Here is a 12,111-nt window from a genome sequence, read left to right as displayed (position 1 = left end):
TCTATTTAACACTTCACCATACACCATATACCACTCAACCTTTCCCTTACTCAATAACAGCTCAACACAGATCAATTGGATCACATAATGTGATTCCCGTTTAATGGCTTTGGAAATTCTTAAGACTCTGTAAAAAACAACAATAAAATACAACTTATTATATTGAAACACTGCAGACATACCAACAATAAAAACAGTTGTCACTTTGTGATTTCAAATGATTCTATTTTGCACATAAAAAATAAGCAACCCAAGTTCTCTTGTTTGCAGAGCTGCATATTTCTGCAATTACAGGCTTAAGCATTTCCCAGCATACTGGACTATGTGGAGTGCATTGGTGAACATCAGTTTTAAAGCCAGTTGGATTGATATTTTGAGACTTTGCCTGGACCAAGTAAATAAAACTAAACTAGTCCTAGCCATTATGATAACTCTGGTTTATGTTTAAGGTTGTTGTCTTGATGGTGGGTGAACCTTTCCACTAGCATTAACAGTGCATTCTAGGACTGTATTGTTTTTTTGGCTCCTTCAATCTAACAACCAGCTGAGCTCTTTTTTGTACCTGTATGCTGAAGCTAAGCATGCCCAAAACATAATGCTGCCACCACCATGTTTCACAGTGGGTATGGATTTATGCAAATAATATTGTCGTGGTGTTAATAATGTGTAACACTCCTGTTGAGAGATTATTTCATCCGAAGAGCAGATCTCTGAAGCTCCCCCAGAGTTACCATAAGCTACTTCTGATTAATTAGCAGTGTCTTTATGATGCTGTATGTTAAGCTATTTTATGTATGCAATCTCTTAGGACTTTACATAACCCACAACCAAAGAGTCATGTTTCTTTTATCTTTACAGTACTTTCCATTGATTGCCATAAAATGATATTGGCTATCCGAGAACCTTACCCTAACCATTATCGATAACCATAAACATCATCTCAGATATATTCACACCTTAATCCTAATCCTAAACATTGACCCAAGCAGAGACTCCTTCTTTATGGGGACCAATTGTCCTGTAAGTCCAAACAATCCATATTTATGGGAAATTTGGCATATGGTCCCCGCAAAGTAACTAACATGGATCCACAAACACACAGTCACATTTTACATATATCTGACTCATAAAGGCAGTTCTGAAAGCAAGTGACTGACTTTGTTTAAGGAACGATAGAATTAGATTATGTAGTGGATGTCAGTGAATAAAACCAACAACAAGAGATAACTCTTTAACTGTTTTATCTATATTAATATTATAGCTGTAAAAATAAAAAGTAGTATTGCGGTCAAGTAAGTAATGACATCTATTTACTTTATAAACTAGTGAGTAAATAAGAACCATGTATTCCTTTAAGTAAGTCTTGAATTTGAGCTTAAAAATCATGAAACTTTAGTCAATAATTTTCAGACTTTGTTACTTTTCTGCGCTTGTGTGAGAGACAGAAAGAAAAACAAATCAAACAATGATCAATGATTTAAAAGAAGGGAATATTTTGCACATTTTCTTAACCAAAAAAATCTGAATTTACAACTTCATACACAGGTTTAATAGCTTTCGTTGTAAACTAATGAAAAGAAAATTGGAAATAGTGGTTTTAAAATGTATCAAATAAAAAAAAGAGTTATATGTCAATGAAGAAACTGTACTGAGAGCATAAGAAATAAAAAAAAAAACTCAACTACGCTTGAATTAAAGAAACAAAAAAAAGGTCAAAGAAATGATTGATCAATTCAAAGGAAGGATTATGCTAACTGATTGCTACAATCCGTATCTGTGCTGGGAAGTATCGACAGAGCTTTCAGTAAAACCTGTCTGTAATTGATTTGTGTCAGAGAAATTTTCTATGGCTGCTGCTTTACTGACAACACAGAGACATTTTGACACATTTTTTTGTACAGATAAAAGATGCTTTATTTACACTGGAAAAACACAAACTTCTTAGAGATAAGACTCTTAGCTAACACTAGAGCAACGAGAGCCATTTATCTATAGGTTTGCTAACATCTTAGGAAATTGAAAACTGTATGCCTCCACCTTTCAGGTGCTTTTTTTTATTTGAACATTAGGATATCTATATTACACATATTCAGGAGGGCCCACAACAACACAATAACTAATTTTAAAGCAAATGAAAACCTCAATCCAAAGAGAATATCTAAGAGATATTAAAGTTATTTGCTATTATCTAGTATTTTACTACCATTTTTTTATATATAAAAGTGGAAACTCTGAAAAAGGGATCAATAAAACCATAAAACTTTACAGAACACAATAGTACTGAATCCCCCTGGAGTTAGTTTATAAAGGCTGGGTTTTGATGAGATGCTGGGAAATGGCAGGTGTTACATGAAGCAAATACAAGATGGGAGAAATGAGAAAAGTAAATGCAGTTAGGACTCGTGTGGTTCAGTGAGATCTGGGCGTGACTCACACATGGCCTGCGACTCAGCATGGAGCGCTCTGATAGTTTAAAGAGTTTAAAACACTTACAGTGGTAACCGGATTTGTAGCCTTGCGGGGTTAAGAACTTGATGAAATCCGCCTTGTCTGCAGGGAGTACAGAGGTGTGCGCTCACATACAAATTGCCACTGATAAAAAGAGAAAGGGAAGCTGCACTATCACAAACCAAAAAAAAAGCTCTTCACTCCCACTCCGGCTCACACAAAATACTACCAATAATGTACCTAGACACCACACTGGGGTCCATAAAGAACCCTCAGTCTGCAACTGGATTGACCTGAAGAGGTGAAAGCAAGCAAGCTGAACTATTGAATTACACAAAACAAGATGCAGGAAAATTGTAAATGAAAAATAATCCTTATAGAACTATGAAGATAAATGCATGATTGTGTAAAGTAGGAAAGAAAACCTAGATATTGTTTCACATCAGTCTATTGTGGAGCAAAAAGAAAGCTGAATGTAAGTAAGTAATCTTTATTTTATATAACGCTTTTCACAGAGAGGGGTCACAAAGTGCTTCACACAATAATACATAATGATACCAGTAAAAAAAAGCAATGTGTTAACAAACAAGGTAACAAAATATATACCTCAAACATATCAAACAAGGTCTTAGGTGATCTATTTAACATTTAACAAAACTTTCTGAAACGATGCTCAACCTAACTTTAACCATGTTATAAAAATCCTGTGGATCCTCAAACAATATATGAAATATATAAATATATGTGATCTTATATTTGCAATATTAAAAATATGTTCTGTTTAATTGCCTATTATGAAGCATGTGCCCCAATGTGATCTAGGACAACAGAGAGCCTGGATTTGAAGGACTTCTCTCTTAAAATCTTGCTGGATTTTTATTATGTTAGGACACCATTCACTGGGCTAATCTATGTTATGTTACACGCTACACTTATTCTGTTAAGAGTAGAATCAAATATCATTCATAGATTTTTTTTTAGCAAGAACTGACAATCATTAGTGCAAATAGTGCCCAACTATATCCATAGAGTAACTGTTATGTGGTCATTTTGGATAAAATGCTCTTAAGTCTGCTTGTTTTTCACTATAATGGGTAAAAAATTGTAAACTGACTTTGCCTATATAGCACTTTTTCAAGTCAAGAGACTTGACCAAACACTTTATACTACATTCAGTCATTCGCACATTCACGCACACTCTCATGGTGGCAAGCTACATTGTAGCCACAGCTGCCCTGGGGCTCACTGACAGATGCAAGGGTGCCGTAAACAGGTGCTGTCATGCCCTCTAACCACCATCAATAAAACATTTCTGAAAATTAATAACCAACGGTTATTAATTTTCAGAAATGTTTGTAGTTGGTTCCCTCCAAATAGTGAAATAGTGCTGCACAGCCTGTCATATTTGTTATGGCAAAAGGCATCATATTTCTGTGTGATTGTTACGTTTTTATTTTCGACAGTGTGTAACTGAGAAACACGATATTGAGATTGAAATCTATATTTCCATTGAAAAAGGCTTAAATGAATTACATGTTGATAAATTTATCTCAAGAATTATGCAACAAGCCCTTCACACTTTAAAACCAGCCTTGATTTAAACATCAAGTTAACCGAGCACACAGACATGGGCACAAGAAAGACATCTTAGAAAAAAATGTTAGAATCAAATCTGTAGAGGATGCATTCTGAATCAAGAGCTCAAAGCATTAATAATACAGTGGAAATCTTTACCTAACCTCATGATTTTGTAATAATGCCTCCTGTTTTGTTTCAGTGCCATTGATGAGACAGGGTTGGGCTGCCACTGCAGCAAAACTCATATCCACTCACCCACACCAGACACACAAAAACACCTTGAATCAATCTCTCCATCTTTCCATGTTTCCTCCTTCGACACACTAACAAATGTACACACACGTTCGGTGCCACGGCCCCCGTCGGCCCCCACTCGCGGCGTGTCAAATCGAATCTCCACCTCGGTGCATAGTACACCTGCTGTGCCGGCATATAATGCGCTGCATACAGTGAGCCTACGATGACGGATTACTGAATTAGACCAATAATGACAAGTGACACTTCTGTTACCGCTCTCTGAGCCACTGCAGTGAGCAGGGGAGATGTGTAAATAAAGAAGTAGACACAGTGGTAGAGAGAAAGTGAGAGAGAGGGAGAGACTTGGACAGGGAAACGGGTGGGAAGGAAAAAAGAAAACAACGGCTCAGAGAAATAGGAAGTCATGGTGATGGATTGGGAATTTTCAGCCGGTCCTCTAAAGTAAATAACTTATGTTTCACTGTCTTCAATTCTCTTTTTCTTGTCTCTCTGGTTCTGTGTTGGCAATCGGTTGTCATAGCGTCATTACGGCAGCTCAAAATAGATACACAGAAAACCTGCTGAGATAAACTTTTTTCTCTCCTAAATCCAACTCAAAAACTAAATTCTGGATTAGGAGGGCCTCTATACCAAAATACAGACTGGAAATTAAAGAGCCTTGCAAAACGGTCTGACATCTCCCACAAACCTCAAAGATTTAATCACATATTTGACCGGACAACAAGAAACATCTACCTGTGAAGTAGAAGAGACGTGATACATCGCTTTCTAATTTCTTGACTTTGTGAAATAGCTCATCTTAGTCAGGATGGTTGGAGAACAGACGGACTTTGACTTGGCCATTCTAACAGACAAAGCTTTAATCGCCATTATATTATCAGCTTCCAACCTCTTTGAAATCCATGGTAAGAACGAGTTTCCCACAGTATGATGCTCTCACCACCATGTTTTACAGTGTCCTTAGACTGATAGGTCTGCTTTTACGTCTCACCTGTTGATCTCACCAATGCATCTTCTTCTACACATGGTCAATCTCCCCTACATAGAACCTTTTAATGGGACATTGTTTTCATTCAGCAATGGATTTCTTCTTGGTGCTTTTTCTGCAAAGGCTATAGTTATGGAGTATATTAAAAACCGTTTGAAATCAACAGGCAGTGCCATCTAAACTGTGAATCTCTGCAGGTTGGGTCAACCATAATAAAAAAAAAAATGAAAAAATGAAAGCTTGTTGCTTCGAAAGGCAAACTGTAAAAGATCCAAAAGGTATTGAGATTCTTTTTAGGCCTGTGAAAAACTTTCTGGGACCGAAAACGCAGAACTCTTTAGAGAAGTCCTGATCCCATTTCCCAATAAATAAACATGAAATTCCTGCTAATTTGTGAGTATCTACTAGTTGCAGATTAGAGCTGTGCACCTGCAGGATGTCTGCCCCCCGATGGAACCACGCCTCCACAGGCCTGTGTTCAGGATGCAAAGTGTGCCAAATGAGAGAGAGGAGGTGCAATCCTCCTTGGGAAGGCATGAATAAATCAGTTACCACCCGGTGCCTCTTCACTGCAGAAGAGGAGCACACTTGCAGCAAGATGCAAACAAACACATGCATTAATTAATTCATTCATGCACTTGTGCAGAGGTAAAACAAAGAAAATACAGAAAGCATTACAGGTTTAAACGACCAATAGATAGATATGTTTTTTTCATTTCTGTGACCTTTGAGGTAGTCAGTTCAGCTGTCAATCTCAACATTCTTATTGCATTCTCTCATAATGGAAAGCCATTTGGGAATATGAGCCTGCCAACCCCTCAAGCCAACGTGCCAAATAAGAGTTTGGCTCAGAGTTGATGTTCAAAACCTGCACCTTCTGCACATGCCTGCAGTTGAAGAAACAAGATCAGAGACCTGCAGGACAAGAAGTGATAACTGGGACAGTCAAGGATAGAGTGGAAGCACAACTGGAGCAAAGGACCCGGGGAGCCCTGAGGAAGCGCGACAGAAAGAAATATTGACAGAGCCTAGATATACACATAAGTCACCCGACACGACCTGCTCTCTGTATTTTATAGAGCAGCTCTTTGCTGGCGGAACAGCATGACAGCCCAGTTCCTTCAACGGAAAATATGGTCCCTCTCTACCTTTCCGCCTCTCACTGGGCTATCACTCCTATTTTCTGTCTATCCCACCTGATATCATTCTGTCAGCTCCCTGCAGTGGCCCCTTTCTTTCATCAGGCCAATTATTTCTCCTCAGGCTTTTATTGGTGCTCTACGTTCACTCGTCATGGTTTACTCCCCTATTTCTATCCCGTTTAATGTCGCTCTCTTAATCCCCTCTCATTTACTCCCATCTGCCCTGGTTCACTTCCTGTTTTTTCACTCCTGAAGCTCTCGCCATGTGTTTTCCCATTTCCACTTGCTATTTCTGTTTTCCTCATTTTTCCTGATTCACTTCCTCTCAGCTATCTATTCCATTCATCCCTTTGCTCCTGTTTGTGCCACAGAACATCACCATCTCTCTTTACCTTGTGGCTGTCATTCCCATCTCACATTTTTCCCTTTTATATTTCCTCTGACCTCCCAGTGAAGTTCCTTCCTTTTTCATCACAATTTCGCACTTTGTGTCTTCAAGCTTTAGGATCTGTTTTCACTTTAACTCTTTCATGCTTCAATCTCTGCAGGTCCAATTCTACATTCTCCATCATATCTTCCCAAGACTTTTTTTTCCTTTTAACAGTGACTTGCAAAAGTATGCATTACTTTTTCACATTTTGTCATGTTGAAACCACAAATGTAAATGTATTTTATTCTGATTTTACATGGTAGACCAACATAAAATGGTGTGTAATTATAAAATGGAATAAAAATATTTATTTTGTTGACCATCTGAAAATTGAAGTGTCCACATGGAATCTGTCCCCAAAACTTAAATACTCTATTGAGCAATTACAGCCCCAAGTTTTTTATATAATAAATGTCTTCTTTTGTAAATCCATATTTCCCTCCACCATGTCTTATTTTTGGATTGTATTAAGCTCCATCTACCTTCCTATGGACTCTCAGTATCCTGCCAAAGAAAAGGCATATCAGGCTAAAAATTCCACTTCTGGACTCATTCAAGGGTAGCTATTTCAACTTTTTTTTTGGTATCCCCCAAATGACTAGTTGAAAACTGCAAATGGGACTTGTGACCAGATTTGTGGAGTGCACAGCCTAACTAATAATCTTCTTGTCAACCGACTGCATTGCTATAAACTGTGCCACTGCCTTTACTTAAAAAAAGAACAAATTGGCTGCCATGTTGATTTCTACACAAAATTGCTTGTGTGTCCTGTGTGAATGTGAGAAATAGTGTTTTTCTTCATATTGCTTTAAACTTCTTGCCAAAGTAAGACGGGTAGTTTTTCCAAATCTTGATATTTACAGACTGCATATGACAATGAATAGAACATTTAAAAGTGGAGACATTTCTAGTTTCTTTGGAAGAAGGTATAAGATCAGAAGTAAGAAAAGTCTGAGATTTGAGGATGGATGAATGATAGAGATCAGGGGGGTCACAGGTCAAGGAGGCCACTGAAAGTGCAACAGCTGGAGAAAAGAGTGAAGATAAAGAAAAAGATCCTAGCATAAACGGTGAAGATGTGAAGATTTCAGAGTTAAAGAAAGAAAAAGAAAACAATTAATCTGAAAATGATGAAGGAGAAAAGAAGGCACAGCCAGGGAATCCAGCCTGTCCAGCCGGACCATCTTAAAATGTAATTATTCTCCAGTGCAGAGATATTTGATTTGCTTTTCATTGTGAAATGTTTTTCTGCCCAGCACACTAATCGTTGCCTTTAGCTTTCCTGAACGAGATGGCTAAAATCAGTCCAGTATGGTAACTGAAGGTTTTTTCTGAATTTGGCTTCTATATTTATTCATGTATTCTATAAAGCATTTGATTTTACGGTCCACATATACCTAAAATGTGTCTTTGTACCTTAGAAAAGAAAAGCCCATTGACAAACTGTTGATTCCACTTACATTTGAAAGATTTCTCAGGTGTTTTGATAAAGAGGTGCAGCTTTTGCCTCCCTGCCTGCACATTCTGAGCCTTCCTGAAGTTTTTAGTTGTATCATGACAACATATGGAAAATAGGGGGATGAGTACTTTTTTAGGAGACTGCTCATCCAGGTATTACCTCCAAGTTCCTAATCCCCACATCTTTATCTTTTCATGTCATTCTTCCCTTTTTTTCCCCTCCTTTCTCGTCTCTCCCTCTGCATTCCCGCCGGCCCTCCCTCTCTCCTCCGCAGCCCGAGCTCAGAGCCGCATGTGTCGGAATCAATTAGGGCTGAGAGCCGTCGCGGCCGCTCTTTCACGGAGGTAAATATTAAACTGCACCAAGCACCGAGGAAGAAGAGAGGGTGGGAGGGTGGGAGGTGGAAGGGGGAGAGAAGAGAGAAGGGAGCCCTCCGTCCCTAATCCACCGCATCGATCAGGCGGGGATGAGGGTAATATATTATTTTGACAAGATACGATCCTCCGACGCGCACCGCTATCCCCGGCGATCGATTTCTTTTTTTCTCTCCTTTTTTCTTCCCCTTTCTCCCCCTCAGTGAGTGGGACAGAGTTTTTGTGGAGCTGTGTGTGTGTGTGTGTTCTCGGCGTGTGCTTGTGCACTGGAGTGTGGATGGGCGACAATGGGAACAGCATTAGGAAATGTGTGGAAGAGATAGGGATGAAGCGGCTGGTACAGGTCTGCGCTTTTACAAACAAGCTCACGTCTAAACAGCTAAATCACACTTTCACTCAAAGACGGATCGTTGGGAGAATCAGAAGATTCTATTTTCTGTTTAGTTTCTTGTGGATATGCACAGAGGGCCGCATGGAGAGGGGCAGCGGGGATAGTGGCAGAGTTAGAAGCAGGGCGGACCTATTGTAAAGTTAAGTGTCCCCCTCCTCTATATCGCTTTGTAAACTGTGTCTAAATGCTAAAATCCTGGATCAATTTTATTTTATTCAACCTCTCCCCCCCATCACCTCCATCTGGCCCCTGCTGTCCTTCTAAAGAAGCATGCTGTCCTCTGCTGATGGAGGGCGGATATGTGAGAAGATTTTGTGGTTGCCAGCATATTTGCATCATTATATATGGACAACCATTAAAAAAAAACATATCTTCAAAGCATGGAGCGTAGAAAATGGCAGACCTAATTTTTCTCTGGCTAAATATCTGTAAAGACACTCTTTGTAACCAGTGGCGGCCGGCCCATAGGGGGCGCTGGGGCACCGCCCTCCCTGATAAGAAGAGAGAAACGTAAAATATATTTTCAGAAATTAACTCATAAATGTCAGTTTTACTCTCTAGACTGTGTACCTATAAGCAAAACAAATTATATAAACTACATTTCCCTATCTATTGTCATTAATTTGTGGATTTCCACAGACAGACTCCTACCGTCTCTGTTCTGGGGGCGCTGATCAGACTGACCCACATTTGCAGAGAATCTGTCAATCATGTACTATTGCTAGGTGAATTTAATGGCCAATCAGCGTCTCAGAACTTTATGGTTTTGGGGCGCTGAAAATACTGCACTTTAACAGGCTTCTGAACCCAAGCGCAGGTGCAGACAGTTAGAGGGAAGATGGCGAATGTAACGACCGAGATGCAGCTTCCACCAAATTCGGTGAGATCCTTATTTATCTACCCGTTTGCCAGAAGAACATCCCTGTTGTAGGATATGAACATTTCATGTCATGGTTATTGTGACTGTGACGAATTCACCTCGTCGCTTAAAACAACCTCTCTAACTTTGCGCGCCACACACACATTCCTGTTATACTGTGTTTGTGAGGACCAATACACTCGCGCTGAGACCAGTAGCTCCATGAACTTAAAACACACAAGCTGTTCCTGGTTACCTGCTGGCATATTGAGGGTGCACACTTAATATTTCAGTGGGGTTAGCCGTGTGTGGGTGTGGGTGTGTGGGTGTGTGTGTGTGTGTACGTGTTTATGCTACGGGGACTTGTCATCTTCAGTCTGGCTGCGTCTTTGCTGGGTTCAAACCCAGTTTGGTGTAATTGAATAAGTCAATGAATCTGTGTAAAAGAATTAAGTTGTAAAAATTATTTGTTTTTGTACATCAATTGTTTGTGGAGGTAATATATGGACAAAACTGATTAATGAGAAGAAATCAGAAATAAGAGAGCCTGATGTGAGGGGCTTAAACTATTTAATGAGGGCTGTGGGAAGAAAAGCGGCAATTTTTGTTTTCTGTTTCTTTGTTACATTGCTGGTAACTGGAGGGAGGCTGAGGCCCAGAGTATCTTGTACATGTTTAGTTTCTTTTGCACCCTGTTTTGAGTTTTTGAGCTCAATAAATCACCAACACCGGTAACCCGACTGAGACTGGATTCTTGGAGGCCAAAGAACCCCGTCACAGTGACCCAAATCATCACTGTTACTGTTATTATATAGTAAATTAAATCATTACTGTTAAATTGTATGTATTGTCCAATTGTTTATTTGAATTCTTATTCCGGATTAGTTGGAGACATACACTAGGCTATATCAGCCCCACCAAAAATAGTTTTCACCAGCCGCCACTGTTTGTAACTCTAAGAAACTTTTGCATCCTCTATCATTTGAGCTCCTTATTTTGTTTTGCCCACTAAATCCTGCTTCTCCTTAAATAAACCATTCAAATAGATTTAAACAATGGAAAGGGTTACTATATTATCACCAAAATATGAATTTTCCAAAGTAAACTTGTATATTAGCAGCTAATATTGATGTCTGTTTCTGTCTCCTTGAACCCCAGTCGGCCTCAGCAGATGGCCGCTCACACTGAGCCTGGTTCTGCTGGAGGTTTCTTCCTGTTAAAAGGGAGTTTTTCCTCTCAACTGTCGCTACAAGCATGCTTAGTGTGAGGGATTGTATTTGAGTCAGCGAGTCAATGCAATCAACTGGTTTTCCTTAGATAGAAAACTTTGACTTAATGATCTGTAAAGTGCCTTGAGATGACATGTGTTGTGAATTTGGCGCTATATAAATAAACCGAATTGAATTGAATTGTACATTTGAAAGTAAGTATAAATAAGATTCAGAGTATAACTTTTTTAGTAAAAGATGCAACATGTATGTTGTGATCTTGTTGTTTTCATTTGAAACAGTAAAAGAACTATTGTTAAAGTGGATAAAAGAAGAGTTAATATTGTTAAAATGTTAAACAGTTGCTGAATTTAGTAGTATTTTTATATGCTTGCAGCATATCAGCCCTCTTTGTTTTTCTGCTCTTAACCAAAGACAAGCTGAATTAATTAGTTTATTAGCTGGTTAATTAGTCAGCTTGTCTGCTTCAACAGAGCCTGGAGTCACTTACCTTACAAACTTTTACAATAGTGACTTGTTGTGACCTTACTGAAATATTTTCTAAAATGCTAATTTCTGCAGCTTTCTAAACATGAAAATCGATCTTTTTAATTTCAGTATAAGAGACGTGTAGAAGCTTTGTTTTTAAAAGCTAACAAACAGTGCACTGCATCATTGGGATAGGGACTCTACACTCAGTGATAGTAAACTCTGGGCTGTTTAATTATGGTAAAAGTGAGACAGAAAAAAAAGTTATAGATAACTGATTAATATAGATAGTTTCTCTGTTTTCTCTTGTTTCTGTTTTGCCATTTTGTTTTTTCGCTAATCAAGTTAACATTAGTTGGTGGATTGATTTTATTGTGATATTCAGCAAGACTTTTTTCTCTCTGTTGCTGGATTTTTCCTCTTTGGCTTGTTAAATTTAGGAGGTTGACACAACAACCTTGCAGCACTTGGCCAATCACTTTGTTAA

At 38.7% G+C, this 12,111-nt stretch overlaps 1 protein-coding gene across 4 annotated transcripts in view; it reads right to left on the bottom strand.

The window, feature by feature from the left end:
• erfl1 (Ets2 repressor factor like 1) overlaps nt 1-12,111 on the bottom strand; it is a 78,348-nt gene that overhangs the window by 31,780 nt on the left and 34,457 nt on the right. The window lies entirely within an intron of this gene.

Source organism: Cyprinodon tularosa, unplaced genomic scaffold (assembly GCF_016077235.1).
Source record: "Cyprinodon tularosa strain WSP-4 unplaced genomic scaffold, ASM1607723v1 ctg694, whole genome shotgun sequence".
NCBI classification, from domain to species: Eukaryota; Metazoa; Chordata; class Actinopteri; order Cyprinodontiformes; family Cyprinodontidae; genus Cyprinodon; species Cyprinodon tularosa.
This window is presented reverse-complemented; position numbering and strand designations above follow the sequence as displayed.